General features: G+C 33.2%; 1 long non-coding RNA gene across 1 annotated transcript in view; it reads right to left on the reverse strand.

The window, feature by feature from the left end:
- Positions 1–1298: 1298 nt before the first annotated feature.
- The window catches only part of LOC138323209 (uncharacterized), a 42699-nt gene continuing 30933 nt past the window's right edge, over positions 1299–13064 (reverse strand). The window contains exons 3-4 of the long non-coding RNA XR_011208532.1: positions 7921–8139; positions 1299–5213 (exon numbers count right to left, since the gene is read on the reverse strand). This is a non-coding gene — a long non-coding RNA (uncharacterized lncRNA). The remainder of the gene's footprint in view (positions 5214–7920; positions 8140–13064) is intronic.

Below are 13064 nucleotides of genomic sequence, written 5' to 3' on the forward strand. Positions count from 1 at the left end.
GAGAATTTCAAGATAAATAGATAGATTTCAAGTTTGATAAATGCAAGATGTCAGTAGTAGTGCAATGTAACACATATTCATGTGTGATTAAATATCACATCCTCATGGGCAATAGAAATCGCAAAAACTAATCGTCACGAAAATGTTACAAGTACAAGTATATTAAATCGTCATGGCAATATTGATATTAGTTCATCGATCCAAAAATTGTCATTCCTCTTATAAAGTGACTTACATTGACTGTTTCCATTAATATACATGTATGGTGATATTATGAAGAGAATTCCCGTTGTTTTATACCACATGCGTGTATCCAATGTACTATTTATATCCATGGGTAAAATCTGTATTGTATTTTGGGCCTCTTTTCACATGTTTATTGTGTTTAAATGAATAAAAAATCTTGAATTTTAGGGAAGTCCTTAAGTATAAAACGTGTATTAAGTTGCCGCTTAATTGACTTACAATTGCTGAAATTAAAAGTTTTAATATGAAATTAGTAAATATGTTTCCCTCCTCTTTCGATTCATTTCTTTGAAAGTCTACTTATTATGTAGTTGAGATTATAGTTCATGTATTATTTCTTACTGTGACATCAACACCATTCAATATCCGGTGCCGGTAACACCAAGGCCAGGCTCCGATTTCTCGAAACAAAAGTTCAGATTTAAGTCAAAACTTATTTTTTTTACCTTATATAACTCATATGAATATGTTTGACTGAAGTCAGATTTTTACTTAAGTGTGTTTCGAGAACTCGGGGCCAGGACACAGAGTGACCTTCAGACAAAACATACAACACAATGAATCCGCTTGTTTTGAGACATTGACACTGAAATAGTTGTGTCACCACGTAACAGTTCGATACTTATTTACGTAGCTTTGTAAATGTTTAATGAGGTGAAGACTATAAATTAGTCACGCAATGATACCCTCTGTCTTTACTCAAAAGGTTTTTTTATCCAGTTGGCTATTTGCATGGCAGCAGTAACATCATATAGGGCGTATATCACATAGGTGTCGAATTTAGCTAAAATGGATGTCATTGATCAGGGTGGTGAAATACAATAGGTTTTAATATCACAACACAAATAAATCATATCAATCATTATGGAAAATAGATCCTGATTATAGAGATACAATATAAATCAATGTTCCAAACATAACAGGACATACAGTTCTGTTATAAACAATGTTTGGAGGCCAAAACAAACTATTATTGATTAACCACAAGGAGTCAAAAAGTCATCACATTGAGACTGGATAGTATATTTTATGGTTTATTCAATGAACACACTTTAAGATATTGAACACTACCAACACTATCGGAACCAATTATACTCCGCTTACTAACCTCAGTAATTTTAGAATAATGCATCAAGTAATCAATTTCAAAATATCAAAATCAGATTTGGTTTTTTTTCAAATCTTGATGAATTTAATAAGAGAATATTTAAAGTGAACAGTCGGGCAAGGATGGCTAAAGTCGGTAAAAATGGTGTGAATGTATCCAGTATAATTTCTTATGAAAGAGAAAAATAAAATCTCTCGCCAAAGTCTGTCTGTGTACGAAGAAATTAATTTAAAGTAGAGGAATCCTAAAACGTCCTCCCGGCTGACTATGTCCGTGGTTACATTTACACGCAGCCTCGCTTTCAATGCTTTCAACTTTCCTTTACTTTAATGGTCAGAACTGGGAAACGTAAGCAGAAATTGGCCGTCCTATTAATATGTGAGAACTTTTGGAAGGCCAATGAACGCATTTAGACTGGTTTTCTTTGCCCGACTATTCACTTTAAAAATAAACGAAAAGAAAAACTACAATAGACTAACATTAGTTTGTTTATACTAAAGAGTTGTTTCCCTTTCATTGAAGAACACTACCAATTGGAACCAGGCAAATGAAAAAGTATCGGTACAGTATCAACTAGTTCTAATGTTTGTAATGGTTTTTCGTTTGTTATACATTACATCTACTATCACAACAGGTGCTAGTTTATTAGAAGCGATGAAAAACCATATAAACTTAGTTAATTATTAATTAGTTATTGATGGAAAAACAACAAACAAACAGAATACATTATCGTGAAAACATCCTGGATAAAACAAGTAAATATCTGGTTTTTCCTTATGTATATGTCTCTTTCAACTGCATTCATTACCATAGTTTTTATACATTAGAAAACCGGAAATAGCAAATGAACCATAATTTAAACTCAAAATCGTTCAAACAATGGAAAAAAGAAACATAATATATATTTATACGAGAAGTCATTAAAAGTACAAGAAAATCCGCAAGGCCAAGTAATTAATATATCGAATATGCTTATATATGCAAGTGTTTGACAACTAAGGCCAAATATTGTTATAATAGTAACTGTATCATTTCGGGGACATACTATTTCTCAATTATAAAGTTATATCGACTTTGAATCTTTGTTACATAATTCATTAATCAATATATATCAATCCTCTTAGCATTTAGTCGCAAATCATATAATTACATATAATTCATTCCCATGATATTGAAGATAAAACTATATTTTATTCAAAACTTAGTCTTCTTTTTTTCATTTTGGAGTATCTTTTAATTTGATTATATTTTTTTATTTTACTTTTTGCTTATATTTGCTGTTTGTGAACATTAATACACTTTCTTTGAAATATGGCTCAAAATTTAAGAATAGAAAGGACGAACCCAAAGCTAATCATTTAAGTTACTTTGACATGATTCAAAGAATAAACAAATCCACTTGATAAATCTATCAATATCATTGCAGTTTGCATCTATAACAGCTAAAATTACACGATTGCTTTATAAGGCAGGCGGACAAAAACAGATTAATTCACACCGTTTCACCTTGCATTGGTATCCAAGCTAAGAATTCATTTCGCAAATGATTTCTTATCTCTTGAAGTCGTAGCTTTTCGTGTTGACCCAGATTAACATGCAATATTTTGCATGAGTCTGTGAATGAAGCAAAACAGTTTTTGTGTAAATGCTATAAATTCATACGGCCGTGTTTCCACGAGAGTTGCGCCTTTGCCAACTCCTCCCTTCGGATAATCACCTCCACCTTTCTGTGCTATAAACTCGTGCTACAATTTACAGCAATTGTTTGTTAGCTAAGCCCTCCTGCTCACAGTTGCCCATAGAGAAATCTGATAAATGAGCGTTTATAAGCGACAACTCTCACCTTTCTTCTCAATCAATCACAAACAGAATGCTATTGGCCGGAGAAAAATAAGTCCCTTTTGTCAATTATTGCCAATTTATGATAGTGAGTTAAGGTCCTTTGCCCAACTTTGTCTTGTGTTGCACCGCCTAACATCTACTATTCAAACTGACTAGGTTGTACGTGAGGGAAGTAAGGTCATCTCAGTTTCCATTTATAATCCAAAGTTGTGGTGATTTGAGAGTGGCTTTAGGGAAAAACGTGATATATTCCTTAAACTGGTTCAGTGTCTAAAATTTAATGAAAATAAATTTAAAATATTCTTGTCATCAAGTCGAACCTGATCTCTTTCTATCAACCACACTCAAGGTGTTGTGATGAAATGCAAGTCTAACACATGTTTCTCTTATTAGGTTATTTATAGAAACACAACAAAGAATGTCTCAAGTGTGAGAAATTATTCACATTATTGACACTATTTACGCCTTTTTCTGTGTTGCATTGTTTTAAATATTAATTATATACTAACCATCTTATTTTTATACTTAATAGGGTCAAGTTTCGTAATTCAGGTTTTCAAATTCCAAGAATGCAATATACAATGCAGCATGTGCCTTTGAACTTTAAGACAATATACAATATGTTTTTTATTTGTTTTAGCGTTTTGATATTGCTTATACATAATTAATTCTATATAAGAATAAATAATCCATAATTTTCTTTTGTGGGATTTTTACACCCCCAAAACTCCTCCATAGCTTTGTCATTGTGTTTAAACCCTATACAATAATACTTATGTTGTATATGGTGTTTGTTAACTGTAATCAGCAAAAATTTCGGTTCCCAAAATCACAAATGGAGAAACAGCTTTTTGTTGTTTAAAGCATTTCTTTTTCAAATTAATTTACATATTGGATTAAGTAATGTATTGAATTACCTAGACATCATTACCATTAAGTCCATTTACATATTGATAAATGATATATAGTTTATTTTGAACTCATATATTGAGTATCGCATTTGAATCAAATTTCATCAAATTTATTGTTGGTCCAAGTGACATGAACAAATTTTGTGTAGATCACAGTGACATCAGCAGATTTGGTGTACAACCCTTTTGTAATATCAGATTTGGTGTAAGTACCAATTAATAGTCAACACATTTGTCGACACATCATTGTTTAACTTGGTCGAAAGATGACCGGAGGAACACTTTGCTTCTGGGGAAACCGTATACAATGTGTGTCTTTAGAACTAGATCACAAAAAATGAAAAATGAAAAAATACCACTTCAATGAGAATGTATTGTCCAAGGGTGTTCTAGATTTAAACTGATTGTTTAGTTCTAGATTTGTCTCCCTTACATCAAACCGACTCTCGAGATCCCAGTTGTCTGTGTCAACTGACAATAATATAATGAAACATCTACCGTTTCTTTTCTACTTTTCTTCAATCATTTAATATTACAAGCAACAATAAGTTGGATAAGGGTTGGCTTTGTTGGAATCATTCATTAATAAACTTTCAAATATAAAAATAGAACAAAGACAATCAGGTGTAAAATAGAAAGTAGTTAGTATTCACCTTGAATCTATCTGATGGATCTAGTATGTGAAAAAATAGTACTGATGAATATACTGAAAATGTTTTCAAGCTTGTAATTTAGATTGTTGAAAAGTATCGATGGAAGAGAATGACTGAAAACTACGTTATAATCTATGAACATTACAGTTACATTGAAATAATATAGTCTTTCATCCATCAGTTCTTTAATGTTGTCTACAGTTTCTGTTTTCCCATGAGAAAGAATTCCAATGCTCTCCTTAATGGTCTACACTGACCTAAAAACATGACATTTACACAACACCTTACAATAATTTGAACTTGACATAATAACACACAAATCGTACCTACAACTACCATGTCAGATTCTGTCCTGACCAAGTAGTTCATGTGTCCATCCTTCCTTGGTTACTCTCCTCTATAGCAATGGCTAGACCACTGGTGCTGCCAATGTCACAGTGTTGCATGTCGAACCTATTTTTTGGGAAACACAGACGTCTTAGACACACTTAATAGAAAAAATACTATAGCAACTAGTAATAACATTCATTGAAATACAGTGAATGTATGCATTTGAGCATTTGGCTTTCTGATGGATGCTGGTATTTCTTGTTTTTAAATCGCGTCTATATTGTAAATATTATTTACACGAACATATTTTGGTTTCATATAAATAGGGATTCAATAATAGCCACATTTATGATTACATTAAAGTTAATAGCTAAAGGAATACATTTGCCTTTTAAATTTTGCTTTATTTGTTTTATGTACGAGTTGCTTTGTTATCAATACGCTTCTTATGTGATAATAATGCGAGCTATTATCTGTGTTGAAATTCTCCATGTTTTTACTTTCTTTAATATATCATGTATCATTATCTATATATCTTTATATCAATATATCAATTACCATTTTAACTCTTTGACTATGCAAGTGGTTCTTCTTTCTGTTATATTAGGGTGGTATTTGATATCGTTTAAATACTAGGTTTGTGGTGATCGAAGATCCTGCAGTGAAATATGGCGATGGTGTTAGGCCCTGATGTCCTCAGCGAGAGGCCAACAACAGTATCAAGCTGTGGATACACATTACCAGCTTAGTATCCATGTACTGGAAGTTCCGTTAGTTTATTTTGACCAATGAAATCCTTTTTGATTCATAATTCATAATGAAAATTGTTTTTGTTTATCTATCTGTCAGTTAATAGCTATCTATAAGTTGATTATCTATAGGAGATGTGTCGGGCCGACAACATGTTTCCAGATGATTTGATTTTTCCGAATGTACCCAAAACTAACAAATCTGAAATGTTAAACAAAGTAGATTTCATTTAGTTATTGTCCTTGATGAGGCGGGTAATTATGATATGCAAATTAAATCAAGTTGCTAATAGTTTTGCTTGGGAAAGTGGTGTTGATGTCATATAGAATAGATCGTTCCGCCAAAACAGTATATATGTACAAAAATATAGAAATGCTTGACGATTATTTGTGTGTGCCATCCGAACCACGCAGTGCAGCAGCAACCGTACCCACACAAAACGCCGCGAGAGGTCGATGTAATGTTGCCGGTATCTTCGGACCTGACTGCAGGGGATGTCAACCTGCAATTTGGGAATCATTTGCTGAGGCAATAAACGATATAACGTGGCTATAATTGCCCTATCATGCTTGCCATATCGTTTTGGAAACGTTACAGTGTGATATTTCTCTGTATTCAGATCCGGGCAAACTGCACTTCACCATTAACTGAACCCACCAGCAAGGCAAGCCGTTATATATAATCATGCGACTTTAATGTCATCTGATCTGCTAATCAAAATGCCAGATAGTGTTATGAAGGATTTGCTGGTTTATCCAGAATCTAACCTCAACAGCTAAAACATAATACTGCATAAGCTTGTGAAGTAGGGATGAAGGAGGGAACGATTGGAGTGATAACGTTACACTCCTCAACACTTTGACGTCGCGCACAATGTTCGGTCACTTTTATGTAACGTCATTGAATGACGTCATTGACTTGAAGACGTCATTATTGTATAACATGACGAGCGCAATTGACGTCATTTCTGACATTCGGCAAACCTGCAAGACAAAGAAAACACGCAATTTTTATTTTTTATTCTGAATAGAAAACATAATTCTTTATATAAAGTCATTTTTCAACGTCGTGAACTTGCGTGACAGAACAGTCAATCTAAAAATTTCATTTTGTGTCATTTCTGCAAGACAAAGGTTTTGTTCGATAAAAGAGTAGAACGACGTCGCAGTCTATATTTTTTGACATGTTATCAAAATAGAAGAAATATATATTTTTATATTAACAATTCATGTCTCTATGTTATTAATTAGTACCGTTTTGTACTGTGTGTAATTGTGGTTTTTCACTTTTTTATCTTTTCTCTTCGGGTCTGTCGATCGGCAAGTCTACAAACAAAGTCCAGTATTTTGAAGTATGACGTCACAATTCATTATAACGAAATGACGTCATGATAGTGCGTTTTCGGGGAATCTCTGTGTCAAATTTTACCGCCATGTGGTGTTCAGTATGACCACAGTGACACGTTAACTGAAACCGCATACCGATGCATGTTACATCTGTCGCGCCAAAAAACGTCATTTTTTCAATAAAGACGCATCAATAGAAAAAAAATATTGCAGACATTTTGATAAAAGTCCTCCCGTAATTAAAAAAATATATCCTCTCTGTTTTCAATTTAGAAAAATAGTATTGCGCTTATATTATTTTACTGTTCAACGCCTTTTCCAATGAAATTCCGGCGTGACGTAAAAGTGACCGAACTTTGTGCTTATATTTTTGTGATAGATCACATCTAACACTTAAACAACACTTTATCAATTGGAAGGAAGGAAGGAAGGAAGGAAGGAAGGAAGGAAGGAAGGAAGGAAGGAAGGAAGGAAGGAAGGAAGGAAGGAAGGAAGGAAGGAAGGAAGGAAGGAAGGAAGGAAGGAAGGAAGGAAGGAAGGAAGGAAGGAAGGAAGGAAGGAAGGAAGGAAGGAAGGAAGGAAGGAAGGAAGGAAGGAAGGAAGGAAGGAAGGAAGGAAGGAAAAATGACGCCATAGAGCAATGAAGCATAATGAAGGTACTAGCAAGCAAGGAAATAAATGAGTTTTTGTGGAAAAGGTTACTGTTGTAATAGTTTATGATACAGGACATTTACCCTACATTGTCTGTGTCCAAACTTTCCCGCCATAATCACGTCTCATCTGCCGAGAGCCTGACAAGCTGTGTCTGCTGTGATCTATCCCGTATTGCTGGCGCACGCCCTATATCCACGACGTTAACTTATCCACTTAATTTTCGTCTACCTGTCAATAACTGTCAGAATTTGAATGCATCCTCGTCTCCTCTTACGTGTAGTGGCGTTTCTATTCAAAATCTAAAACAAACGCAAAATACCATTTGGCAAGGTTTTACTGGCAGGAACTCTGTTGCCCGGCACATATACATTATCCCGTTAGCTGTCTTAAGCTGTCCAACAAAGCACCCCGTGGGTTTTTAAGGACAGTGAAACACTAAGGTTGGAAAAATAATAACAGTTCAAAATAAATACTCGCATTTTACCGCATTGATGTCACAGGAGACACTTGGTATTAACACGCTGGGATGATTTACACATTTTAATAAGTCCTTGATTTAAAACACACCATATATAGATACAATATTTCATCTAAAGTGCTATAGAAACGGGCTTTATTTGAAACTAACGCCTATACATTCCTAATTTAGTGAGTAAATTTTCGCGACTCCGTAGTATTGGTTATTCTAAAAACCTTAAGAAAATAAAGATATAACCTTTTAAATAAAAAAGCAATATTCAAATTTTATTCAATAGGTGTGATTATCTTAATTCATGACAACGAGGCAATCAATAGTTAAAGACAACAAAATAACAATCAAATGTGAAAAGAGATATCAAAAAGTTTTTTTTTTTCAAACGGCAGAGATGACTTTTTTAACACAATCTGTAATCCATTTCAATATTCTAGCCTAAAACAGCACTTAATTAATAATTAATATTGATATGTTGATTTTGTGTGGTTTCCTCCCTTTCTGTTGGTCGACGTTGATATCACGCTTTCTCCTCTTCTAGTATTGCTTTGACCCTTGGAGTTGTTTCTTCTACTTATCTTATTTATCGTTATCCCGTCTTCTTCTATGGAGACTGCTTTCGTTTTTGTTTCAGCTGACATATTGTGTTATAGGAAAACGAAAAACTTTCTTCACAATATGAAAGAAGGTCTTTTAAGGGCAACCCATTCTTCCTTTGTCTTTATTCTCGTAAAACGATTCCATCAACGATTGTGATGTAACCTGGATTTGACCTAGATTTGTTTGACAAAGGTCATGGATAAATTAGGGACTCACTCTACACTTTTGGAGCACAGATTTAATTTGTCTTTTACTTTCTCATTTGTATCAGTGTATTTTATGTCTTATTAACCATTGCCTTTAGTGCTCAAATTTTCCTTATATTTTTGTAATTACATTTTTATTGGCTATTGTTCTTGCTATTTAGTACCACATCGTTATTGAAGGATCCAAAGAGCAGTGTTTTCAGTGATAAACATAGATGCAATTTTAGCTCAAAAACAAATTTAAAATACCACACATCGACTACTTTTTTGCGCTCCTCTAATTTGTTTTCTACTTGTAGTGTATTTTACTTTGAAAGCATACCTCCAATGTTTAGAAGTCGTGTTGATATTACCTATGAGAGTGAAGTATTTTCAGAAGTGTGAAACTTACGCTTGTTTGAACAACTGGGTTTAACTTTAGAAACATACCATAACATCCGAAACATCAATAAAGATACAAAAATTCATATCACATTAAGGCATCGGACTAAATTTGTAAAGTTGACATCGGATGGGTGTGTGTTTTAAGACTTACTGTTTACACAAGTTTATATATAGCTTTCTCAAAACTGTGAACTGACTCTGGCCATGGGCAAGGTGCTAGTAAATGTTGAAACAATAACATTCTGGCAGCTTCAGTAAGTATCCTGTGACAACAGTTGTGCCTAATCCTCAATATCATTGCCCCCTTTAGTGTAGCCATCTTGAGCAAACACACACGGAAAAGCCTAAATTCCAAGCATGCCTTCAGTTTCCTTCCTTTTAGATTCCAAGACATAAGAACTGTTGATGTTCGCCGGTTTCCAGATTTTATATAACATCAACCCATTTGACTTGAAATGAATACATTCATAAAAGGGGTTCATTTCTGCAGCTGCTTTTGCGATTTCCATCTCGTATTGGTTGCAAATTAAATATTGACTTCCAAATGATACCCGTTGAGTTTCTAATTTCATGAATTACCAGGTATATACTAAGTACGCCGTTGGTATCATTTAACACCTATATATATTTACAGCCTTTGTAAACAACGCCAATTCAGTAGGATTATTTAGGACTTCTGGAACAAACATACCACTGTCAACTAAACCTAATTCTTCAGACTTAGATAGAATTTCCTTAATAATGATCATACAGATTTATAGTAGAGCTGATAATGTTTTTCGCACACTTTGAAATGCTAATATTTCAGATAATACTTGATATACAATGTAAATACTAGACTGATGTTACAGAATACATACATATCTCGCTAAATGTCTGACGGCTTACTCTAGGTATTGCTATACATGGCGTTCCTTGTTCCGGGTAAATCACTAATGAATAACCAACGAAAAAAATTAACATTCCTTTATACTTTATATAATATATCTTGTTGTATATATATGTGTGCATCTTCGTCCTAGTGTATAACTATTTTTTGATATTGTATATAAAAATATATAAAAAGTTTAAAGATTGTTTTTAACCATAAATATGCAAGATTGGTCAGACTGACTATTTCATTTGCGAAGACAACTGCTCTTTAATTAAAATTTCGTTTGAAAAAATGATGACAGTATATATTTTGGTATAAAATTTAACATTTAGGTATCATAGTATCTAAATATCATACGAAAAAATGTGTAAACAAGCATTGGAATCAATATAATAAATATGGAACCTAAAGCTTTGATTTTGACGCATTTACAAGCAAAATCTAATTTTATTAATTCAGAGCCGATATAGCTTTATGTTACTTTTCAAAACTGCTCCATGTAGATCACAATAATGTCTGTATTAAATTGTCTTTAAAGGCATCACCCCGCTGACAATACACTTAATGGTATTTGTCAACTGTATCGCCAGCGGGACAAAATTGGCGGATAATAACAAAAGATTGTTGCTGATGCTGAAATGCCCGAACGGGATCCATCATAACAATGTGATAGGAAAATGGATTAAATGAGGACACTCTGTCAAACTGATATACTAAATGGACACAAATTACTGGCCGCTGTCTAAATATTATTAATTTGAAAAGGAAAATTGGTATTTTAAACAACCATCAGAACGGCACTTTGATTTACAACGGAAGTCAACACGGGCATCATGCTTCAGGTAATGGTAAATATAATAGTAATATTTAAAAATAGTTTGTTAATTCTAGGCGTTAACTCTAATTTGCATACTGAGGTAATGATATCCATCAATTACCTTATCAGTAGTTACATTGTTACATTACCCAGTGGATTACCGGTAATTATTTGCATGCATGTACTGATAATACTGATAAAAAATAGAAGAAAAAAAAACACGAATAAAAACTTTCTTTTTTATAAAATAAAAACAACGAAAAAACATTAGCAAAATCTCATTTAAACAAATTTAAAGATTTCATCTTCTTTAGGCTCCTCGGTGCTGCTGAAGTTCTGAAGGATTTGCTGGTTTGTCCAGAATCTTTCCTCAACACATGACGTCCCAATAGAAAATTGGATTCGAGATCCCAAAACGACTTGGGTAAAGTACAATTTACCACCGATTAGTCCCAACGTCCGGTAATTATGACGTCACGAAACTAGCGTCAATTGATGACGTCATAATCACCGGATAGTGGAACTAATTGACGGTAAATTGTACTTAACCTATGTCGTTTTGGGATATCGAAAGCCCTGTGTTCGGTATCTAAAAATCTAAAACTAAAAACAGCAGTGATCATATCAAGATACCAGAACTATTTAAAGGTTACAAATAGAGTAAAGCCATGATTTCAAATATGTCTTGTTGGTTGACATTTAAAACTTTCAGATGCCAAATTGTCCATGAATCTTTAACGAAGCGTCAATGGTAATTAACGGCGAATTTTAACGATATTTAAGGTTAATCAAATAATCAAATAAGATGTTATTGATATTGTTGATTGGAAAGTGAAGGACAATATCAAATATCAGTTGTCCTGTTGGTGTAGCTTGAAACTCAGTGTATGGCGTTGGCTATAAAAATAAATCGACAATGAGATCATTACCAATTAAAACATCAAAACTACCTGACCTGAAAAGTTTAATTATCTAACCTCCTAAACCTTTGATTGTTTTGCAAGATTACTCTTTTCCTATTCGTCGACTAATTGGAATCATGTCTGAAAACAATTTATGACTATCGATGGTAATATTTGCTGAAATATCAAATTAATCTTACTTCTAAACTAATTTATAATTTCAAATTTATTTCTCCAGATTTCGGTTCTGTTCAGATTACTGTAGGCCATCTGAGTTAACAGGGATGCTTTTTATTAACTGAGTAAATTTTAATCGAATGTGATCTTCCCCTTTTAATTTCCCAGATATTTGCCATATGAAAGTACGTTGAAGGTTAAAATTTCACTGAGGATAATAAATTAAATATTCCTAGAAATAATGTCCATCTTAAAATTGAACTGAAATCTCTTTACATGTGTGACAAGGTCGAATTCCCTGTTTATAATATTTAGTTCAGAATTCTGACTTAGGATATCAACGGGCCACAGCTATTACGAAGCAGATGTCTTGACAGCATTAGTATTACACGTCAAGTTTTAAGGGCTGAGGATCAAAGGGAATACCTGGCAAATAATCGCCTAATTGGAACATGTTTCTGGTATTTACTATCACTAACAATATAATAACAAGGTCAAGGATGATTGCACGGTTGTAGTTTGAACTATAAATTTTAAGCTTTTAATATTTTAATTGCATTGGTATAACTTTTGAATTCTTACATAAAATATGGGCAACATTTATTACATCAGCATTTATTTTTCTAAGAAAATATGCTTTTCTTTGCACTTTAAGATGTAATTTTTAAAATATATTGTTTACCGGAGGATGTTAGAAAATATACTATCTCAAACGAGACATTAGGATCTGTATATTTCTGAGTAGTGTGTAGTGTCTAAATTTCTTTTACGATACCTCATGATATATGCACA

Source organism: Argopecten irradians, chromosome 5 (genome assembly GCF_041381155.1).
Source record: "Argopecten irradians isolate NY chromosome 5, Ai_NY, whole genome shotgun sequence".
In the NCBI taxonomy this organism is placed as follows: domain Eukaryota; kingdom Metazoa; phylum Mollusca; class Bivalvia; order Pectinida; family Pectinidae; genus Argopecten; species Argopecten irradians.